Source organism: Felis catus, chromosome C2 (genome assembly GCF_018350175.1).
Source record: "Felis catus isolate Fca126 chromosome C2, F.catus_Fca126_mat1.0, whole genome shotgun sequence".
NCBI classification, from domain to species: domain Eukaryota; kingdom Metazoa; phylum Chordata; class Mammalia; order Carnivora; family Felidae; genus Felis; species Felis catus.
In genome coordinates, this window is record NC_058376.1 from 64,632,004 (window position 1) to 64,655,821 (window position 23,818).

The window sequence follows — 23,818 nt, forward strand, 5'->3', positions numbered from 1 at the left end:
TCAATGAAATAGCAGATCTTGGGTGACCAGGAGGAAAAAGAAAAGCAGCGGTGCCTGTTCACCACTAGAATGAAAACTTTGCTGGGCACTGACAAGAGGCTCAGAAAATACTCGTGAATTAAATGACACATTCATGGGATATGTTATAGGAACCTTATATTTCAGGGACATCTTCCTGTGTCACTTCCAAAATGTTTGAAACAGTTACAGTTACAATTACAATCTTCCCTTCTTTTCCTACAACTCATCTTCTTCTTCTTTTTGTATTACTTTCTCTCCCTAGGCTCTACTTCTTTCCTCTTGCCCAAGGTCAGAAAGCCTTTTTCAGGCAGGCTGTATGCTGCCCAAACCCCCAGCCCAGGTCCACAGAGATATAGGGGGCACTACAATTATATTAATCTGACCTCTTTTTTTTTTCCATGTAGATTCATTTCCTGGGCCTGAAACCAACAAAATGGTATGTTTTCAGAGTCCTAACCCTTCGAGAGTAAATTTTAATTTAATCATTTAAAAAACGATAAGAACAACCAAGTTCTTGGTTAGCACAAAACATCTAGGGGATTGTTGCAAATATTTGGCAATATTCGCTAAAGAGGGAGGAAAGCACATTAGGCCAAATTGGTTATAAATGCAAAGCAATTTTCATGGAAAATTAAAAACTAGAGCCTGACAATGCACTAGTACCTTCTAACATGATAATTTCTAAGAGTGCCATTTAAAAAAATCTACCTATCGGTCTGCTTTCTTTTTTTTATTCTTCAAGGAAAAAAAAGAGGGGGGTGTATAAAATCCTAGATTATAAACCAGATTTATGCTCCATATAATACAATGGAAAAAGCAAGGGCTTTTCACTGAGATGAGAGTTCAATCCCAGTTCTACCAGGCATTTGCTGGGCACAATTCTTCAACTCTGTCACCCTCCAAGTTTCCTCAACTGCAAGATGGGGATAACAACCTTTACCACACAGGGTTATCATGAGAACTACTTGCATGAACACAGGAAAAAAGCATACTACCTGGCATGCTGCAGGTGCTCAACTGCTCAAGAAATGGCAGGGTTGGAATGCTTAACACATCCTTTTTTCTCACCAGCACTCAGAACAGGACCTTATATATAGTACGTGTCCTGCTCCTGACCTCTCCCCCAGAGGAGCCAGGGAGTCATTTCCATGTTGACTTCCCTTCACTAAACCAGTTTGGTGGTTTTCCTACTTATATGATGACAGGCTCCCTTTCAGACTCAGCAAGCCCAGACAGCAATGAAGTTCAGGTTGGCAGGCAGGTGCTGAGCCCCCTGACAAGCTCTTCTCTGTCCTTGGAACTCTGAGGGATATGCAAGGTCCAGGGTTCCTGATCACTAGGAATTTAGCATCTGTGGACACAGCACATACACCCATGAAACACAAACAGTAAACCCACCACACATTTTATAGCACGTCTGTAATATTTTGTGTGCTTTCATTTGAAATACTCTATTCAAATCTCCTTCAAAGCTCCCAGTGCTTAGGCAGGACATATATTATCACAGCAATCATAAAGCTGGGGAAACTGATGCTCAGAAAGACTGAGCAATGTGCCAGGCCCACAGAGGCAGAACCCAGATCAAGTCCTGGGTCCCCAGATACTCTACCCAGTGCTCTTCCCAGGAAACAACTCATCTTCCTGCGCTTCCTTCCCCTACCTTCTAATTTCTTTCTTTGTGACTTTAATATACCTGAAAGAAAGGTTTTTCAGATCATCCATTCATTCAAAGGTATTTCCTGAACTCCTACTTTGGTAACTCTGTGCTGAGTGTTCTGTGGAGGCCAGACATGGCTGCAGGAGCCATGATACGCCTGGAGAGAGGTAGCATCTGTGGGAGAGGAAGTCAGAGTGTGTCCATCCATTCATGAGACTGCAGAAAGGCTTCTGAAAGGCAGATCTCAACAGCGCCTGTGAAGATTGGGTATAAGAGCAGGTAAGTCAGTTGGGGCTACAGACTCAGCTCTGTAAGAAATGCAGCATCATTTTTTTATACTTCAACTCAATTCCTATTGTGAGCCCCCTCTACAGAGAGAAGCAGCAGCCTGTTTTCTGTCAGGTTGTGTAATCTCAGCCCATTCAGTGTATGATGGTTAATTTTCTGTGTCAACTTGACTGGGCCACAGGGTGCCCAGATATTTCCTTAAACATTATTCTGAGTGTGTCTGGGAGGGTGCATCTGGATGAGATTAACATTTGAATGGGTAGACTGAACAAAGCAGATTGTTTTCTCCTATGGGGGTGGGCCTCATCCGTTCTGTTTAAGGCCAGAGTAGAAGAAAAGGCTGAACAAGAAAGGAGTCTTTCTTTCTGCCCGATTGTCTGAGCTGGAACATCAGTCTTCCATTGCCTTCAGACTCAGACATGGGCTTGAACTTGCACCATCAGCTCTCCTGGTTTTCAGACCTTTGGACCAGACTAGAATGATACCATTGGTTCTCCTGGGTTTCTAGCTTGCCTACTGCAGATCTTGGACTTCTCAGCCTCTGTAACTGTGTGAGTCAATTCCTTATAGTAAATGCCTTTCTCTGGATACTTAAATACACTGCTGGTTCTGTTTCTCTGGAGAATCCAGAATATGCAGGGACTTCTCTCACACCTTGCTGATAGGGTGACTGTGACCCTGGGAGTAGCAGCAGAGGCACTTATTTAGGGCCAACAGATAGGAAGGAGGAGACAGTTGGTCATCATTCTCCATGTCCTGTATTGCCACGAGAACAACCAGGGACTCAAGATCGTGGCAGGTGACCTTGCAGATGACCACTGCACTCCAATGATCCAATCGCTACAGGTCCCAGATCCTGCTCTCACAGCCTCTCCCATAACCTTCCAAGGTATCTGGGAAGCATTTGACTGTTCTCCTGCCCATGCCAAGAAGTTTGGCGAGGCTGCCTCAGACTCCTAGCCTACATACCCCACACAGCCCCAGTGCTCTAATGCTCCATGACTGGAGGGCTGGAGAGCTCTTCATGGCTATCATCTTCTCAGGATCTGCCTATAACATGACACACAGTCATGTCCACCTCAGGTCCCCACAAAGAATTCAGTATTTCTATTATGGTATATTTACAGCATCTCATAATGTCTATTCCTTGCCAGCTCCCTGTAAACATTTTGCCTCCCTCAGCCTGTGGAAGCTTTATCTAGACAGGCAGGGCTGGAACTAGGGAAGCAGGAAAAAACTTGAGTGACCGCATACTCTTATTTGTACAGAAAGCTCAGCTTTTGATCATCAAAAGTCAATAATTTGACTCATGTTCTCTGCAGATTTGGTTATTCGACTCCTGTTTGTTTTCTGTGATATCATCTTCTCAGATATTAAATGCTGCTAACTGAATGTGGCAAAATTTCAGGGAGAGAAAAAAATGAAATCAGAATAAGAAACAATTTGGATAATACTTAACATTCTTACCCTGCACCATAGGGTGTGGCGTTGTTGAGACAGTAGTGGAGAAAGACCTGAAGGGGGCAATGTGAGCGGTATTATGAAGGTAAATTGATAGTATCTGAAGGTATTTGAAGGTATACTTATAGGTATTTGAAGGCAATTGGAGGGATATTGATAGGATTCATTATTTGCATTTTTACAAAACCTTTCTGCTTTTGAGCTTTTATTTATGAAAATTAATGAAATCATTAGGCACCTTCTCAAAACTGGCCATTTCTAAATAATGGAAAAATAGAACTGTCTATCCTGTTGAAATAAATTTCTAGGCTCAAGATGGAGTTGCCCCTGCCCAGATGCTAGGTCATCAAACCAAAATGTAGAGAACTTTTATGTTCCTGCAAATACTCTGCATGACCAGAAATGCACTATTCCCAGTCAGCCAATCCCCAAACATCAAGCCAACTCTAGCCTAACAATGTGCCCCCAGCCAACCAGATATTTTCTATTTATCTCTTCCTTGTTCTTTATTCTTTATCCTATAAAAGCTTCTTGTCTTCTACCACATTTTACAGTTTTCTGGAAGGAAACTGTCTACTTCATGAAGTGTTAAATAAATTTTGTTTGTATAACCTAAAGTGTTTTCTTTAATCATTTTTAACACTACTTTGCAGCATCAATGCTCAGATGAAGAGCCAGTGGCTGGCCATGAGCCAGGTGAGAAAGAGAGCTAAGGCTGGTCTGATCCATCTGGCAGAGCGGCAGTCAGGCACATCCCTACTGGGGTTAATACAGCAGAATAGAAGAGTAGTACCTGGTTCTGAGAAGGTGCCACTCACAGCAGCATCCCTCGATGGTACTTGGGAGAGGGAGGGCAGGATCAGAGGGAAGGATCCAGTCTCCTGTAGAAGGGCCAACAGGAGCTAGGAAGAACAGCACCTCCTCCTGGAAGTCTTGGATACCAGCCAAGATGGGATGTGTGGAAACCACACATAGGTATATGGTATAGCTATAAATGGCAGCCCACAAGAGTGCCCAGGTTTGGCTCACCAAACAGAAAGCAGGTCTGATTAATATTGTATAAATCCCAGGCATCACTGGTTCAGGAAGAGGGGTAGTCCTGAGTTTAGGGCTATGAGCAGCTGGAAAATTCCATGCAAGTGCTACAAAACATAGAGGCAGGGAAACATAATAGGCAAGAGTCAAATAAATGTCATGAGACTATAAACTTTATGAGGGCAGGAATTTTTGTCTATTTAGTTCACTGCTATAGCCTCTTCATTTAAAAAAAATTTTTTTTTCAACGTTTATTTATTTTTGGGACAGAGAGAGACAGAGCATGAACGGGGGAGGGGCAGAGAGAGAGGGAGACACAGAATCGGAAACAGGCTCCAGGCTCTGAGCCATCAGCCCAGAGCCCGACGTGGGGCTCGAACTCACAGACCGCGAGATCGTGACCTGGCTGAAGTCAGACGCTCAACTGACTGTGCCACCCAGGCGCCCCATCCTCTTCATTTAAAAAAGTTCCTGGCACATCACGTGCCCTCAATAAACATTTGTGAAAAGAATGTATGAAATCACAGTTCTGCCTTTTGCCAGCTGTGTAACCTTAGGCAAGATACTTAGTCTCAATTTTTACTAGATTCAGTTTTTTTCAGACAATATGTATTGTCATGGACAGAATTTTGTCCCCATGACTTTCACTCCTAGGTGTTCTTCCCATGAATACGTTACATGACATGGCAAAAAGGGACTTTGCGGGTGTCGTTAAGGTTACTAATCAGTTGATCTTAAAATAGGGAGATTATCCTGATTTATCTGAGTATACCTAATATAATCGCAAAATAACCCTTAAAAGGAGAGATCTTTCTCCAACTGGTAGCTGAAAGGAAAGTGAAAAGTTCAACGCAGAGGAAATATTTGATGGGCCATTGTTGGATTGAAGATTAAAGAGGCCATGTGTCAAGGAAATAGAAACTCCAGTCCTACGATCACAAGGAACTTAATTCTGTCGGCATCTTGAATGATTCTAAAAGTGTAATCTTCTCCAGAGCTCAGCCAACCCCTGATTTCTGCCTTGTGAATTGAGCCACACTATGCCCAGACTTCCAGAGAAATATAGAATAATAAATGGCTGGGTTTTAAGTCACCAAGTGTGTGGTAATTTGCTAGGGCAGCAATAAAAAACTAATAGGAATAGAATAGCAATAGATAATAACAGCAATAGAGACTATATATATATACACATATGTATATATATATGTGTATATATATATATAGTCTAACCCATTCTAAGTACTAATAGTGGTAACTAGACCAGGCAATCTGCATGGCTTACATCTGAATTTCCAAGTTCCTCCTCAACCGCCTAGTCCTAATCATTTCACTGATTTTGCAATGAAGTGTTCCCTATGGGCCTAATTTTGAATTAATTTTTTAGGCAAGTTTCTCATGCTGAGAATAGAATCAACACTGAAGGACCATTTTTGCATGAAAAGTCTCAGTCTACCAAAGCATACTGTCTCTATTGTGCATGAAGAGGGTTGGGAAGGGCAAAGGAAAGCAACACGTAAGCCTTAACAAATGGCCCTGTAGGGTTTTGTAAAAGAGAAGGGGGGATGCACAAGTGAATCATCATAGATGGTTTTAACTATGTTAAGCTCCTCCTTCCATGAAGTTTTCTTCATGGTTGCTGATGCCCAAGCCTGAGAGTTGTCAATCACAACACTGGTCAAACACCTCACTATTAAGAGTATAATCCTACAATATCAGAGATGGCTGGGAGCCTCAGAGGTCATCCAAATAAGTCAGGCTTCAGAGAACAGAATTCACTCTAGACAGTTTGAGCAACATGACATTATTACACTGTATACTGAGTTGAACAGTGTCCCTCTAAAATTCATGTCTACCTAGAACCTCAGAATGTGATTTTATTTGGAAATAGGATTTTTGCAGACGTGATTACTTAAGTAAAAGAGGTCACACTGGAATAGAGTGTGACTAAATCTAGAGACTAGTGACTAGTGTCCATATTTGAAGACCATGTGAACACACAGAGACACACATAAGGAAGGCCATGTGAAAATAGATGCAAACACTGGAATGGGGCAAAGACTTCTGGCAACCACCAGCAGGAAGAGGCGAGGAAGGATTCTTGACAGAGCCTTCTGAGAGAGCATGACCTTGATGACACCTTGATTTTGAACTTCTAACCTCCAGAACCATGAGGGTATATTTGTTGTTGTTGTTCTAAGCTATTTATTTTGTGCTGATTCATTATAGTAGCCTTAGAAAATAAATGCACACTCTATAAAATGGCTCAGAAAAACACTGTAAGGAAAGACTGCTGAAGAAATAGATGCTCAGCTTAGTTTCTGGGGATAATCCTAAAGCTATGTAACATGGAAGCAGCTAGCCAAAGGGGCCACTGCTCCTGCCTCACACAGGAAGCCACCATATCTAACAGCTCTAGAACCACACTGTTTCTGCCACTATGGGATGTTAATAAAAAAAGCATACATGATGCTCTGCCTCTCTCCTTTTTAAATTTAGTTCCCAGTTTAAGTCTCTACCAAGGGTATCAGATGGATGGAAATGAATCATAAAATCTAGCTGCAATGAATCTAGAATGAATCTGAAATGAATCTAGAAATGTGGGTTAAACTCTCCAGCCTCTGCAACAATGAAGGCACAATTAGAAAGGTTGGAGTCCAAACGAACTGCCCTAGACACCAAAGTGTCTACTCCTAATTCCTCACACAGATCCAGATTCAACTAACCTTTACTGAAATCTTTATATGGGCCAAGCACTATAGGACCCCTCCAATATTATTTTATTCATATTCTTAGCAACCTTTTAAGATATCTATTATTGTAGACATTAAAAAAAGGAAGTTAAGTAAGATTCTGAATCTCACTGATTGCCTCACAACAATTTATTTAACATTCATCAGGTATTTACTGAATACCTACCATGTGCCAGGCTTGCTAGAAATAAACAGGGAACAGGAAAGATTTAATCCCTAACTCCAGGGGCTTAAAGTCCAATGCCATCATTTTGTTTGTTTGTTTGTTTGTTTGTCTGTTTTTAAGTAAACTCTGTGCCCAACATGGGGCTTGAACTCACAACCCTGAGATCAAGAGTCACATGTTCTACTGACTGAGCCAACGAGGCACCCCCCCCCCAGTTCCATTGTCTCATATAAATTTTGGTGTATGTAAGAGTTATCTGAGGCTGTAGGTTTTTGGTAACATTGCTGAACCCCTATTACCAGAAATCAGAAGAGAAACACATTCTAAAGGCTGATACTCATCAAAGTGATGATCTGGACACTAGTCCTTTGATTCCAGGCCCAGTTGCTCTATTGATACCCTGAAAACTTCTCCACATGCCAGGCAGGTAAAATGAATATGTGGAGAAGGTAGATACAAATCAACAGGTGTTAAGTCAATTATTTGTAACTGAACCCAGCCCAACGACTGCCTGGTGAAACATAACACATTTTGGGATTCCTAAGGGCTCTTGAGTATCTAGGCTATGAGCTCTGAAAGGTTCGTCATCTTCTTCTTGACCTGGCATGAATCCAAGTGAGGAGTAAAATCCACTTCCAAGTCCATCTCCTCTCAAAACACTTCTAATGCTGAATCACAACTGCCTCTTATCTTGTCAACCCTACTACTCTGTAAGTAACAGAAGGGCTGGGGACTGAGTCTGCCTTGTTCAAAGTTGTGTTAACTATGGGTCCGGCACTCTGCTAAGTACTAACACACTTAGTGGAAGACAGAAAGAAAGGGAAAGAGTAGATAACTCATGTTCTTCACACCTAGGGAATATATGTCCTCTAGGCTTATATTTCACAGAGAGAAAAACACCCCTGGGAATTCAGCATGGTCTACACAATGCCCTTCTTCCTACCTTGGCAATAGGGCCATGCTGACTCCTCTGTAGACTGAAGGTGCACTGAGACTCTTTCACCACCACAGGAAGTACCCCCAACTCCAGGAATGGCCAGGGTTCCACTCCTACACCCCAAAAGTTGCGAATGCAGAGGAGACACTTTTTTCCCATTCTTTAATTCAACAAATACTACTTTTTCTAGGCTTTGTTCCAGATGTTTGAAGTACAGTGGTGAAAAAGCAAATCTTGTTCTCAAGAAATTTACATTCCAGTCAGATGACAAACAAGCACACAAAATGGCCACAATAATCATAGATTATAGTAAGCATTAGGAAAGAAAAAAGATAATGTGACAGAGTAATAGGGTGACAACTTTAGACTCTTCATCAGAAAATACCTCCTGTGTAGGTGAAATTTAAGCAGAAAACTGAAGGATGGAAAAGTATCATGAGAAGTCCTAAGAGAAGAGAAGAGTTACCCCCCAAAAAAGGAAGACCAAGTACACAAAAGTCTTGTAAGGGTGAAAAGGTTATAGTTTAGGGACAGAATAGGTCCTGTGTGACTAGAGCTTAGTAAGAAGGAATATGACAGATGGCTGAAAATGCAAGCATAAGCCAGATCACTCAGGACTCTGTAAGCCATGGAGAGAATGCAGTTAGGTAACAACCCCCAAGGACCTACTCATAGAACTTCTGAGAGGAGTCCAGTAACATGGCATCACTGGTAACCAGATATAGTAACTGCTGCCCCCTTGTAGATGCCTTTGGACCACATCCTTGAAAAGTAATCCAGCAAAGTCTCCTTTGTCCTCTGCTATCATTGGACATGCTCCCGAGGACACCCAAGAGACCTGTCTTATTAAAATGAAAACCTACTTTAATATAACAATAGGAAAAGTGTCTGGAAATTACTAGATTCCTTAGATTACATACACATTCATATTCTCAATTCAAATGCACTAAAATTATAACTCGATATATAATTGTTCTTCCTGCCCTGCAACCAATTCCATTTGAGATTTCACAATGCATCTCACCTTGATTCATTCCTATTGTCGCCCACAGTTATCTCAGTACAGGTTGACATAAATTAGCATAAACAGAGCCAGCCTATACATGGGTGGTGGGGAGGGAATGTGAGCCCCCCACCCACATACGCAGACATGGTGTTGCTCAAAGAACCACCCGAATGTGGCAGCAGCTCACAAAGTAAGGCCTGGGTTGTGAGAAATTTTTTGGATCATGCATGTAGATTCATTTCCCCAGATCCTTTTTTAAAAAAACCTTTTATTCTAAAATAATTTTTGACCCGCAGAAGAGTTCCAATGATAGTAAAGAGAGTTCTCATATAGTCTACACCCAGTCCTCCTGGGTGTTAGCACCTTACATAACCATGGTACAATGATGACAACTAGGAAATAATACCACAAACTAAACTATAGATATTGTTCCGATATCCCTAGTTTTCCCCCAGTTCCCAAAGTGGAACTGGTTTAAACCAAACCCCCACTTCCCATCAGAACCAATGGGAACGAAGGGTGGAACCCAGGTGGGAACAGGTAGAACCCAAAAGAAATGCACTACTATAGAGAGTAGAAGAGAAGGAGGAGGAGGAGGGAAGAAACACACCTTCCATATGATTGCATATGGTGGGGGACACAGGGGACTGTCATCTTCCTAAAGGGGAACTGGGGTCCCATGAGGTTCTAGAGAGTGGGGATTGTAGAGAAAGCCACCCAAATGCTCACTTTCATTTAAGAACCAAGGTCCTTACTCACTTTCACTGGGCCTGTCTAGACACCGGGGATCAGGATACAGCTTCTCTGGATAGTAGTGCTTGGGGCTGCAAAGTGGACCCCTCCCTCTGAGTGGCATGTGGTCCTCAGTACAGTCTAGGTCAGAGGCTACATTAACGGAACCCCTCAGGCTTCCCAGTGCCTAAACTAAACAATTACACAGGGTAGGACCCAGGACTAGAACCAGTGTGGTATTTGCCATGTTTAACACCATTTGCAAACCAACAAGATACATTTGGGAGCAGAAATGTAAGTGAGATCAAAGAGAAAGAGAGAACAGCTAAAATTGCAACAAATTATCCTGGCTGAGACTTGTCAAAAAAAATCATTTTTATTGCCATTGGGAAGTGAACTATCATTCTTCATACCTACACACCCAGGTCTGTGGGTGGATAAGCAATTGTCACCAAGAGTTTCCTGGCTTACATGAAATCTGGAGAGAAGCAACTAAAGGAGCTTCAGAGTACTTTGCAGGGAGTACCTGAGTAGTAGCTGTTCCCGGCCCACTTCTCCTCCAACTCCACTGCAGTATAAGTTGCTTACCCAGTTGGACCTCCCATCCTATGAACCAGAGAAAGGATATACTTAAGCTAGTAGTAAACATGTTTGCTTGAATACGTGAGGAATGGGCGGTTGGAGGAATGAGGAAAAGAGAAAATGGAATTCCTTGTATTCAAGAAATGAATTTTCTGCCTACATGGAGGAGGAGACTCAAGCTGAACATTTAATATGCTGCATAAATATTCCTGTTTCTTCATTGATAAATCAAATGGAATATGGATGATTAATTCAGTAAGTCACAATTCCTTTGATTTTAGTGTTTGGTATTCTTTTATATTCTGTGTTATATGGGGCAGAACTCTGGGGTCTCAAGCAAGCAAGCAGTTATACAGCATTTAAACTGTATAACTCCTTTCTGAAAAATAATATTGCCTGTAGAAGTGAGTAGCCCTGCAGAAACTTCCTGTGAAGGAGAGGCTGGCCTTCTCTCTAGGTGAGATGACAAGTCTAATTCTTAAACGTGGACAGTGTAGAAGTGATTCTACCTCCTCCAGGGAGTACACAAGGAATGCGCTTGTCCTGCATATTCTAGCTCCTCATCCCTAGTGAAATAATGTTATTAGTATTTGTTTATCATTCTAAATATATTATATGCATGTAAAAACAATTGACAGAATTGTATCTCCCTAAAATTCATGTGTTGAAGCCCTAACCCCCAATGTGATGTCATTTAGAGAGGGGCATTTAGGGAAGTAATTAGGGCTAAATGAGGTCATAAGGGTGGGGTCCTAAGCTAAGAGACCCAATGTCCCTATAAGAAGAGGAAGAGACACCAAAAACCTTTTTCTCCCTGAAAGAGCATCCCAGGAAAGACCACATAAGGACACAGTAAGAGGCAGCTATCTACATGCCAGAAAAAGAGCACTCACCAGAAATCAAATTGCCAGCACCTTGATCATGGACTTCTAGCCTCCATAACTTTGCAGGAGTAAACTTCTGGTTTTCTCAAGCCCGTAGTAGTCTGTTATAGCACCCCTAGCACACGAATACATACATATATACACATATGCCCTTCTCCCTCTTTTTTTCTTAAGGAAGGATACTATGCACACCCTTGCATGCACCTAGATTTTTCTGACTAACAATGTCTTTGAGATTGCTATATGGAGACGTAAAGACTCTCTCTTTCTTTCCAACACCAGCGTATTTCCATTGAATACGGGTATCACAATCTATTTCACTGGTCACTTATTACAGAATGTTTAGGCTGCTTCCAAACTTGCTGACACAAACAATGCTGCAATAAATAACCCTCATACATATATGATTTTGCATATGCCACACAGGGCTTTCTTTTGAGAGAGAGAGAGAGAGAGAGAGAGAGAGAGAGAGGATAGGGCTCCATGCTGTCAGCACAGAGGCCTACGTGGGGCTCGATTTCACAAACTGTGAGATCATGACCTGAGCTGAGATCAAGAGTCAGACACTTAAGCGACTGAACCACCCAGGTGCTCCAGGGATTTTTTTTTTTAAGTTTATTATTTTAAAATTTTTTTTTAATGTTCATTTATTTTTGAGAGAGAGAGAGAGAGAGAATTCGAGCAGGGAGGGGCAGAGAGAGACAGAGACACAGAATCAGAAGCAGGCTCCAGGCTCCGAGCTGTCAGTGCAGAGCCCAACATGGGGCTCAAACTCATGAATGGTGAGATCATGACCTGAGCTAAAGTCAAATGCTTAACCAATTGAACCATCCAGGCGCCCCTTTACTTTATTTATTTGGGGGAGGGAGGAGCAGAGAGAGGAAGAGAGAGCCCCAAGCAGGCTCCACGTTGTCAGTGCAGAGTCCAATGTAGGGCTCAAAGCCACGAACAGCGAGATTATGACCCGAACCAAAACCTAGAGGTGGACACTTAACTGACTAAGCCACCCAGGCACCCTCACCCCAGGGCTTTTAAAAATATGAATGAGCTGCCAATTTTTAAACATGGGAAGATCTTGGGGCGCCTGGGTGGCGCAGTCGGTTAAGCGTCTGACTTCAGCCAGGTCACGATCTCGCGGTCCGTGAGTTCGAGCCCTGCGTCAGGCTCTGGGCTGATGGCTCAGAGCCTGGAGCCTGTTTCCGATTCTGTGTCTCCCTCTCTCTCTGCCCCTCCCCCGTTCATGCTCTGTCTCTCTCTGTCCCAAAAATAAATAAACGTTGAAAAAAAAAAATTAAAAAAAAAAAAAAACATGGGAAGATCTCACATATAGTCCAGATTTGTTACTTTTTCTGAAGATCAGAAGGTCTGATGATGCCCATCTTCTCTTGTGGCACCCATCAGCTGGAGCTGGGAACTGGCTGCCCTGTCAGATGGGCAACATGCTCTGCCGCATGGCACTGCCACCACCCAGCCTAGCTCACTCACCAATATTACTTATCACTCCCCCACAGACACTAGAATTTTTCACCATCATCTAGATTCTCTGGTCCCACTGAAGCTTAAGGTAAGTTTTCAGCAAGCATAGTTACCATGTACTAGCTTAGCTTACTCTCATCACCTTCTCAGAAAAAGAAAACAAAAGAGCCCTTACTAAATTAGGATTTAATATTATGCCTTCTGCCTCTATAGAAAGCTTAAATAAGAATTGTCTACTTAAGAAGGATTTTAGTGTCTTTTACAGGGCTGTCATTGAAGATACTGTCCACTGTGCTACTCAAAGTTCTTTAGATAAATTCTCATTCCATGAATGTCTGCTTAGGTTTGATTCCAGAATAATAAGGTCTCTTCAGGTAAATCCATATACTTTCTCTTGTCATAAAAGGAAAATGAAATAATGCACAAACTTCTACTCTTGCATTAGGAAAAAAAAAGAAAGTTTTAGCCAGACTCAGTGCCTCTTGAGAGTTACCACTGGTCCCTGCTGCCTTAGGAGTTCCGCCTCTCACATCTTCTCTAAATAAAAAAATGAGTGACTCCCATATTTCAGCCACATGCAGTCCTTCTAGGCTCACATTCCCACCTTTTAGTCAATCTCAGGATCAACTTAGCTATGTCCGAAAATTAACATTTTAATGGCTAAAACTCGGGTGCCATTTATTTCACTGACATTCTCATATTGAATAATGTAGGTAAGCGAAGTTATAAAAATATACATTTCCCATGAGGAACCTAATAAACCTATTTTCATGTTGAATGAAATAAAAATTATATATAAATATGTATTTTTGTCCTGGAATAGCTCTCACAGAGAAAAGAAGGTTGATCAGCCCTGAGTTAGAGGAACTTTTCTCTTTTTTCAATCGTTAAGTGTCGTCTTGAGTCCTATGTTTCGACAGGAATCTGCATCATGGAAGTAGGCAGGGTACAAATTTTAAAGAGTGAAAAGACAACTGTTTTTTACTTTAAAAGCTGGCATTATTACCATTTAATGTTAAAAATAAAACCTCGTTTAAGAGTTAATTTCCTATGTTTAATGACTTAATAAAGCTCGAAGTCTGCTTACACATTCTGATCACAAATCCAAAATCTCAGTTCTTAGCTTAGCAGTGAGTCTGTCGTAACTGACTGTCATTTGAGTCATCAGCCTTTTTCCCAGTTTCAGGATCTAAGGGAACAACAGGCAGAGCACATTGTGAGCAGCCCTGGGCACTAGCTGCAGTGCTGTCATTCACTGGCTGTGTGAGCATGAGGAAGGGACTGCAGCCATCCATTTCCTTGGCTATAAAACGTGGTTGTTACTGCTCAAGGTTGCTGTGATGGCAATCAAATGAAATGTAATATGTAAACATCCTTGGAAAAGGTTCAAGTGACATAATAGTTATAATAATAAAAACTAATATGCGCCAAGCCACCTTCTAAGTAATTTACACATATTAACTCACTTAATCCTTACAATAACTCTGTGAGGAGCTATTATTATAATTCTCATATCTTACAGTTCCAGAAAATGAGGCATAGAACAGTCATAAGACTTGCCAAAGGCCACACAGAAGCCAAGATTTGAACCTAGGATGTCTGGTGCCAAGGTCCATGCTCTTAACCACTTTGCGGACTTCCAAATGTAAGGGATTATTAAAATTAGTAAGCTCCCAGGGAACCCCAAAGGGAGACAAATTTCTTTCAAATACACCTTTCCTACTTTCAGCCCAGAAATTAGTTCATGCCCAAGAAGAAAAGAGCAAATCTTCCTTTGTGTCCTTACTACAGGACGAGTTCCTAGTAAGCAGAAAGAGAGAACTAATCATTCTCTCATTTGCTATGTTGCATTAGTTTAGTGTGTTAGAATATGCAATGTGCTTTCCTGTCAATTATCTAACTCTAGCTTCACCAAGGCAAGGCAAAACAAAAATGCATTACTATTTTCATTTGTCCGAAAAGAAGTTAAGGTGGGAAGAAAGGATGTAAATGGCAGAGGTTTCACAGCTAACAAAAGGCCAAATTAGGACTAGAACTCATGTTTCCCTGAATCTAAACCCTGGGTTCCACCTTACAAATCCATCTGGGTTTTTACCAAGCTTTCACTAAGAAGCAATGTGGTAAGGGGTAACACTGTTGGGTCCTTTGGTCCCTAATGTTTATGTTTTTCTTTTGTGAGAGACCAGAGGGCATGGTGGAACAGTAACGATGCTATGTTGTTGAGTACAGGGGCACTGGTCATGGAAGAGAATACTGACATAAAGACATGGTGCCCCAAGTCCGTGTGTGTGTGCGCGCGCGTGTGTCTCTTGGGGATATATGTGCTCATTAAGGTTGGGGCCACCAATTCCGTACTGCCTGGCAAGTGTGCCTGTAGATGATGAGTTCCTTCCTTTTCCCCTGTTCCCCCAAACCTGAAGTAGAAGGTATAAGAGAAAAGAAGGCTGAGTTCCTCCTAGTGCTTTTCCAGTCTTGCCTATAGATAGTAGAATCTTGCCCTGGAGGCAGCATCAGGGGCAGCCCTTATCCACAGGTTTCACTTCCCAATTGTGGCAGAAGACAGCCAAGAGGCAGTCAGCACTAGAGAGGATAGCAAAGGACATTAAAACAAATAAACAAACAACAACAAAAACCCCTAAGGGGAGGAAGGGCAGGAAGGGAAGCAGTAACGAAGAATTAGTATCAAAGAGATAAAGAAGGCAACAAATATTTACTGAGGAGGAAACTGAGGCTCAGAGGAAATGGCAAATCTTCCACAAACCCACCAACTCTTCCAAGATATGTGCTTTACACTCAGCTAAAAGCTCCTCTCATCACTCAGCTCTGCTGCTTTACGGAGGGAAGCCCAATTCCACTGTCCTAGCCTCAGAGATAGCAGCAAATCCACAAGGTATGAGACAATGAAGAAAACGGAGTTATCCTAATTGAGATGAGAAAAGTGGGACCATGATAGTGTCAGCCAGGACAGACACAATAGTAGCAGGCAACTTTGTTCCTGGTACTGCTTCCATCACCCAACAAATACAGAGTCCCACTGAGGACCACAAATGCTTTCTAAATTCATTTAACCCATCACATGTTTCTGACATGTCCTTGAAAACTGCCATTCCCCGTAATTTCAATGTGTTTACTCCAGCTTTCATCATCTGATTTTCCCAACACAATTGTAGTGTGTCTGCCTCCCTCCACAGGTGTGGAGAGGGTATAGAGGGTTTTCAATCTTAGCAGATCCATCCATGTAGATGATCTACTTATATTCCATGAGTATGGATGGGGATCCTCCAGCAAAACCACACACCCCTTCTCCTATAATTCCAGTTGGAAGAGTTCACAGTTGGAGGACTAACAGCTGGTGGATGGCATGTAATATGGTGAAATGAACACGAGTGTGGACACCAGAATTGAGATCTAAGCACCACTCTATCCCTTTCTAGCTGCGTGACCTTGGGCAAGCACCTAACTATTCTGAGCCTTGGTTTTCTCCTGTATAAAATAGAAATAATATCTTCTTCCAGGTGTTGTTATGAAGACTAAATTATATAACACTTATTTAGTGCCAGAGATACTGTTGAGCACACGACAGTTACTCAAGAAATAATAATAAAAAGGTCACTATTATTATCATTATTGTTATTAACTCAAAAATAATGAACAAAAAAAATTATAAAAGCAGAGATCAGAGAAGACTTTTCATGGCAAGAAGTTCACCAGCATGTCCTTGTATAACACTTCAACTAATTCCCGCTTCATGCACCCAAATTGTACCTATCTCTACCATAGAACGTCCATCAGCAGAATTTTACTTAGGAATCTGCCGCTGAACTGGAATGTAGGATCTGCAAAATCAGGACAATTTTATTTATCTTTAGAGTCTACAAGCTTCTCTTGATGCTTAACAAGAATATTAATTAATAAATTCTGAATGAATGAAAAGCTGTCAAAAAAAAACAAACCCACTGCCTCAGCAGAAATTGATCCCAGGTTGATTTGGAGATGTACTACCAAATTAGTTTATAATGCTTCCCTAAATGTCACTAGGAGGTAGCCAACTTAAACTGTAATTAATTAGAAGTGATCTGTACACTTGTCAAGTGTAAACTGTTACAAAAGAATGCTTACTAAGAAAAGGAAGGACGATTCAACAAGAAAGGCAAGCAATAGTGGTCACCAGAGAGGACAGCTGAGAAGTGGGGTTTTGTCTTTCCCCAGCTCCACTCGGGCATGAGGGTGCTCAGGTTGGAAATGTTCTGGCTCTTCAGACAGAAACATCTCTTGGGATGAAAGAGACAATTCATCAAGCTACCAAGGCTTGACAGGACTGTCCCTTGAGGACATCCAGCTCTGATTCTATATTCACCAAGAAACTTTCTGAACTGTCATGCGTTTTCCTGAGTGAACTCACAGTCTCAGGCCAGGTCTTCCTCCAAATGCAAGTTAATAAACCTGCATTCCGACTTAGAGATCAGAATTGGGGCAGGAGGGAGTGATATCATGAACCAATTATTTAGTGCCTAATCATGCCAGGAAAAAGATAAATACAATAAAATTGCTAGGGCTATAAAACTGCGGATTGGATGTAAAAGTGAGAAGGTCCAAGCCTGCCACCCTTACCTGTCATTTTACTTAAACAAGTACAGCAAATATTACAAGAAAAGCTAAGGGCTGGAAGGAAGCCCAACCTTCAGCATTATTATTCCCCACTGGGTCCTTCAGAGTTCAAGCAAGCATTATATGGACTACAACAACAAAAACAATTTCCTTTGTCTCAACAGACACCAAGCAACAGATCAAGAGGCAATAGATATATATTACGGTAAAAGAACTATTGGTTAGATAAAAGGTAGAACTTTTAAAGGAATGATTGATATCAGATTATAAAGTATAGCTATTAAAACCCAAATTCCTAAGATTTTTCAGTATAAGGTAGACAGTAATTGGCAGAACATAATTAGCACTCAAACCTCTCCTCTTAGTCACGTCTAGCACCATGACTCTGAATGGCATCAAAATGACTTGTTGATTCAATACAAATAAACTGCTCATTTTATTTTATATACACAAAAGAACTACCTGAAGTACTTTTTTTTTTAACTTTCCAACAAACTGGGTTGTCATTGCATAGATTAGGTACAGATAATCTGTGATTAATGAGCCAAGAGAAACTCTCAATTTATTTTCATCCGGACAACACGAAAAGTACCAAGAAGTGATCTCACACAGACCTACTCTTGTTTATAGTTGCATCAATGCACCATGGTTTTAAAAACCTTTATCTTTAGAATCCTAGATCCCCCATAAAATTTGCAGGTCTTTCTGAAATCTCTCCTACTCTGTGTCTAAGTATAATAATCTCTAGCTACGCCAGTCTATCCGTGGCTCCCATCCTGAGTGTGAGTCTATCTGACTAATTCCCTCTCATTCCTTCTCTCTCCGATGGCCTACCCCACAGTCTGATCTTGCCCCTCCATATCCAATTTTCCCTCCTTTTCTTCTCATTCCCTGTTTTTCTTTTTATCTATCCCAGTGCTGTCCAATAAAACTTTCTGTAATAATGAAAATGTTTTATATCTACACTTGCCAGTAAGGTAGCCACTAATGACAAGTAGCTATTGAACATTTAAAAATCTGGCTAATAATGCAAGGGAGGAAGTGAATTTTTAATTTATTTCATTCTGATTCATTTAATTTAATTTTAAATAGTTACCTATGGATAGCAGTTATCACATCACAGAATTCTAATACAGAGAATTAACATTGGAATTAATATTTTTAGGCACTACAGTATTTATGCATATGTGTGTATATAATCTTGATATCTTAAAAGTAAGAAATTAAATTTATGTGGCTCTCAAATGATTTCTCCCCTTCACTTCTCAACAAACCTGTGGCCCCTGATAATTGTTTTAAAAATCCCTAGGATCGAAATTTCTAAATTTCAAGGAAGAAAAAGGAAAACTGAAACAGTGAAGCAAGTAAGAGAAAAAAAAAATGTTTTCAGGCTATATACTTGAGTAAATCCACAACCCATTCCCATGAGTCTGCTTTGGCCCTGCCCATCAAAAGAACATTAATGGCTGATTAGCAAATAGTAAGGATTTGTGGATTTGGCATGAGGAGATCTGTGCCGGGGCTCTTCCATTAGGCGTCCCTGAGTGCGGAGATTTCACATGACTGCACTCTGCCATGGCTAGAGCAGACGTCAGCCAGGAAATCGGCTCCAGCCTTGAACCTGTAGGGGATTCAATCTAGAGCAAAAGCTCCGCCTACAGGCCACGGCAGCTAGTGCAGTCTCACTAACACAGGGTCTTCATTCATCCTGACAAGAAGCCTATACAGTAGAAAATCTCATCTCCAAATGCTGCCACAAAATCACACGTTCATGGGGGTGTGAGGAGGTGGATAAAGTGAAGCATTTGTCAATTCCATCTCACCAAAACACTACCTCCCTGATTCCACCACAGTGAAGCACTTCATTTCAGAACAAATAGCAGTTCATCACCAACCTCCTTCCTGGATGCAGTTTAACTCGGCAACGGGGTCTAAAGTCCCTTCCCAGCTCCCAGCTCTCTACTGAATGTACATGTCACTGTACATCCTTCTCTTTTATTTGGAGATTGAACAATGTAAATGATTTTACTGACAATGAAGTACTTATTAAGGAATCTAGAGATAGAATTAGATCCTCCTACTTTCCCTTCATTTAATGACAATGGAATAATCTATTGTTACATTAAATGCATTAGAGATGAGCATAATAACCCTGCTATTTTTATCCCTTCACCACCACCTTTGCTCGATTTGCGCTGTATTACAGACAATGCAGAACGAACAGTGATTTTTAAGTTTCCTCTCTGACACTGGCTCCCTGTGCCAATTTTAACCATACTGCCCCGGACAAAAAGCCAGCCCTGAGTCTGTGAGAGATGAGCTTGCCTGGAAATCCATCTGAGGTTGCTGCCTGCTGGGAGTCTGAGCTCCTATGAAAGAAGACCATCTCAGCATTCAGAAATTGGGACAGTTCTGGTTTCACTGGCACTGTCACCAGCACTTGGACTTTTTGATCCTTAGAGGTGAGAATATGGATGCATGGTTAGTCACCCCACTAGGATTGTAAAGCTTGCTGGACTTCACTCAGTGACTAGGAACTAGATAAGGCAGATGAGGACATGGAATTGGATCAGAGAGCCATACCAGAGCCAATGTTTTTCCATTTGGGCCATAACAGAGCCAATATTGGTTCATTCACTCATTCGTTCATTCATTCATTCACTCACTCACTCACTATTCCTCTGGCTATGATAGGCAGACAAGTACCAAGACTAGAGAGAGTCAGGGAAGCTGCCCTCACAGAGCTCACACTCTCCAGCAGCCATCTGATGAAACATGTTCAGCCAGAGCTCCTGTTTCTTCAGAGCTAAGGCATTTATTCCAGGAGAGTTCAGTTAGCTATCATCCATGTTGGAAATACAGAACAACAATTCCAGCTGGAGCTTAGTTTCTTTCATTAATAAACATTCCGATGCTACTTTCTATCCCAGTAAATTAATCTTCCATTCATTCTTCAATCAAATATTTAAGGAGCCCCTACTGTGTGGAAGGCACTTTGTTAGGGTTTTTATAGGTTTTGTGAGCAGTGCAAAGGCCCTCAAGGAGCTCACAGGCCAAAACGGAAAATAAGACATGTGTATAAATAACTACATTAAATTGAAAATATACAAAACAGCACAAGAAAAGACCAACAGATAAACTGCTAGGATCAGGGGTTGGTGGGATTGCTAGAAGGAACAGGAAAGCTGGAGTACATAGAATTTGAACCAGGACTTGATGAAAGAGTAGGATTATAACAAATGAAGATTCTTTAACACCAAATCAACAGAGCACTAAGTTTTTCAAAACACCATTGCATTCATTAACCCACTTGAGCTTCATGATGGCTCTGTGGGATAGAGAAATTAGTAATATTGTTTTTTTTTCTTTTTTTTTTTTCTGAATGAAGAAACTGAGCCTTAGATAATTTAAATGACATACCCAAAGCCATCAGACTGGCACACTGCGGGACAAGTTTCAGTAACCACACAGTAAAGGGATCTTTAGTCTGTCCAGGTTGTGGTGAGAATTCTAAAACAACCCCTATGGTTTCCCAGCCCCTCTTCTCAAACAGTCCACAGGACTGTGATGGATTTCACTCCATAGTTGGGTTATATTAGATGGCAAGGTTGACTTTAAAAAGGGGAGATTAGGGGTGCCTGGGTGGCTCAGTTGGTTGAGCGTCCGACTTCGGCTCAGGTCATGATCTCACAGCTCGTGAGTTCGAGCCCCGCGTCGGGCTCTGTGCTGACAGCTCGGAGCCTGCATCCTGCTTCGGATTCTGTGCCTCCCCGCTCTCTGCCCCAACCCACTCACATTCTGTCTCTGTTCTCTCAAAAATAAATAAACATCAAAAAAAAATTTAAAAAAGGAGAGATTATCCAGGTGAGCAGACCTAATCACATGAGCCTTTAAAAGCAGGGAGGTTTCTCCAGCCGGTCCTAGAAGGGGAAGTCAGGGAGATTCAACTTGAGGGAGAGTCTCCATTGCTGAGATGGGCAGAGATACGACACCTCTCCAAGGATCTGAGAGCAGCCTCACAGAGCTGAGAAGAGTCCCCCAGACAACAGCCAGCAAGACAATGGGGGCCTTAGTCCTACAGTCACAAAGAAAGGAATTCTGCCAACAGCTTGAGGGAGGTTGGAACCAGATCACCAAATCAAGACAAGGACTTTTATTTCACACTTATAAGAGACTGAATGGAGGACCCGGCTACAACATGCTGAGCCTTGACCAACAGAAACTATGAGAAATAGTTTAAAATAGAAATAAAGCTATTTATTAATGTGTGTTGTTTTAAAACACTAAGTTGGTGGTAACTTATTACAGAGCAATCAAAAATTGATAGAGAGGTCAATTTGTCATAACCTATTTACCTAACTTTAGAACTCTGTACTTACCAAGGCAAACTTACTACTCCCAATGGGGCAATCTTTCCCCTATTGCTGAGTACATTCTGTCCCTTGCCATCTCCTCAGCCTTGCTCATACAGCTCATCCCTTTTAACAATCACATGCCCTTTCTTCACTTATACAAATTACCCTTATAATTTCCAAGGCACGTGGAGCAAAAGTACACATGCCTGACTGACTGGGTTAACTGTGCGGTAGACTGCATTTCCCAAAAATGGTTATGACGGTACTTTTGGTTCCACGTACCCATCTGTAACTTGCCACTCTCCCATCAAGAGGTAGAGTCTATTCCCCTCACCTTGAAACCAGAAAGGTCTTGGTGACTACCTGAGCTAACAAAGTACAATGCTAGTGCTGCCATATGACTCCTGAGGTTAGGCCACAAGAGGTGATACACCTTCCACCTAGTTCTCCCTGTCTGGGATGCTTATCCTTGGAACCCAGTTGTGCTGCGAGGGAGCCAAGCCCATGTGGAAAGGCCCACAGGACAGATTCTGAGGCCCTGGCCCTCACCCCTACATGAGATCTCAGCTAGTGACATTCTGCTAAATACTGAACCACCAACTCTCTGGAGGTGGGTAGGAGCTCTTATTTGTAGTATTTGCCAATTTCTATGGTGCAAATGTTCCTTCTACGGTTGATTTCAAACTAGAAAACGATGCCACTGAAAATGGATCTGGAAAACAGATGGAACACAACTGACTTTGCACATCAGTACGAGCTGGCTCCAGCACACCACTGCCCCCAGCCTGCACTGACTTACCAGCCATGTGAGTGAACCATGTCAGAAGCAAACTCCAGCCCTCAGTCCAGCAGCCCCAGATGACTCTGAGTGGAGAGAGACATGTCTTCCCCTCCAAAGCCCCAACCAAATTTCAGGTTTATGAATAAAATAAATTATTATATTGTTTTAAGCTACCAAGTGTTAGAACAGTTTGTTATAAAACATGAAGTAATCAAAACAGCTAAAGGCAAAAGAGAAGATTTCAAGCTCATAAGATTGGAAAATAAATCATATAGTGAAAGCTAAGGAACTGCAGCCAGAATTTTTAAATTTAAAAACCACAATTATAGACTAAAGCAAAGCAAATAGGTAACAGAGAAGCTGATATTGGTTAGACAGTAGGTGATTATCTGATTAAAGTAATTCACACTAAGATGTTACTAGAGCCCAGCTTAACCTCTAAGGGAATTGTTACATTTTGAAAGAAGAGGTTAACAGAACAAATTATTAGCCCTCAAAGCAGTGCTAGTTTGAGGTGTTCTGTTGCTGAAATCAAATAATGGTAGTTGTTTATATTCACAATGAAAAGACATTTCAATGAATATAATTTTCTCAATTTAAAATTTTCATCCCACTGGAAAACCAAAGATTTTCTTAAACCTTTCATAACTGCTATAGTTTTGAGTCCATTGGTGAGTCCCAGGAAATGACAAGACAATTAAGTTCTACATCAATATTACCAGAAAAAGTTAGAATCATCCTTAGTTCCTCGGTATATACAATTATGAAAATTACTTCATATTGCAGCATACAATACAGTCATATTTTCTGCTAGTTAAGTGCTCTTAGTTTGTAAATGGCATTAAATATATAAATACTTCATGGAGTTCTTCTCAGAACACTACTTTTTTCAGGTATTTTGTCAACTGAACAAGATTGAGAATCACTAGCTTAAATGAATCTGTTATTAGTAGAATGTAAGAGAGGATATTTTTTTTAAATTTTTTTTTCAACGTTTTTTATTTATTTTTGGGACAGAGGGAGACAGAGCATGAACGGGGGAGGGGCAGAGAGAGAGGGAGACACAGAATCGGAAACAG

At 41.4% G+C, this 23,818-nt stretch overlaps 1 long non-coding RNA gene across 2 annotated transcripts in view; it reads right to left on the reverse strand.

Annotated features, from left to right (window-relative positions):
- Window positions 1–23,818, reverse strand: part of LOC123379961 — a 114,939-nt gene that overhangs the window by 71,782 nt on the left and 19,339 nt on the right. The window contains exon 1 of one of the 2 annotated variants that reach the window (XR_006585082.1): window positions 1,715–4,725. The exons of the other annotated variant lie outside the window; for it this stretch is intronic. This is a non-coding gene — a long non-coding RNA (uncharacterized LOC123379961). Of the gene's footprint in view, window positions 1–1,714; window positions 4,726–23,818 lie in introns of those variants that run through there. 2 annotated transcript variants of the gene reach the window in all.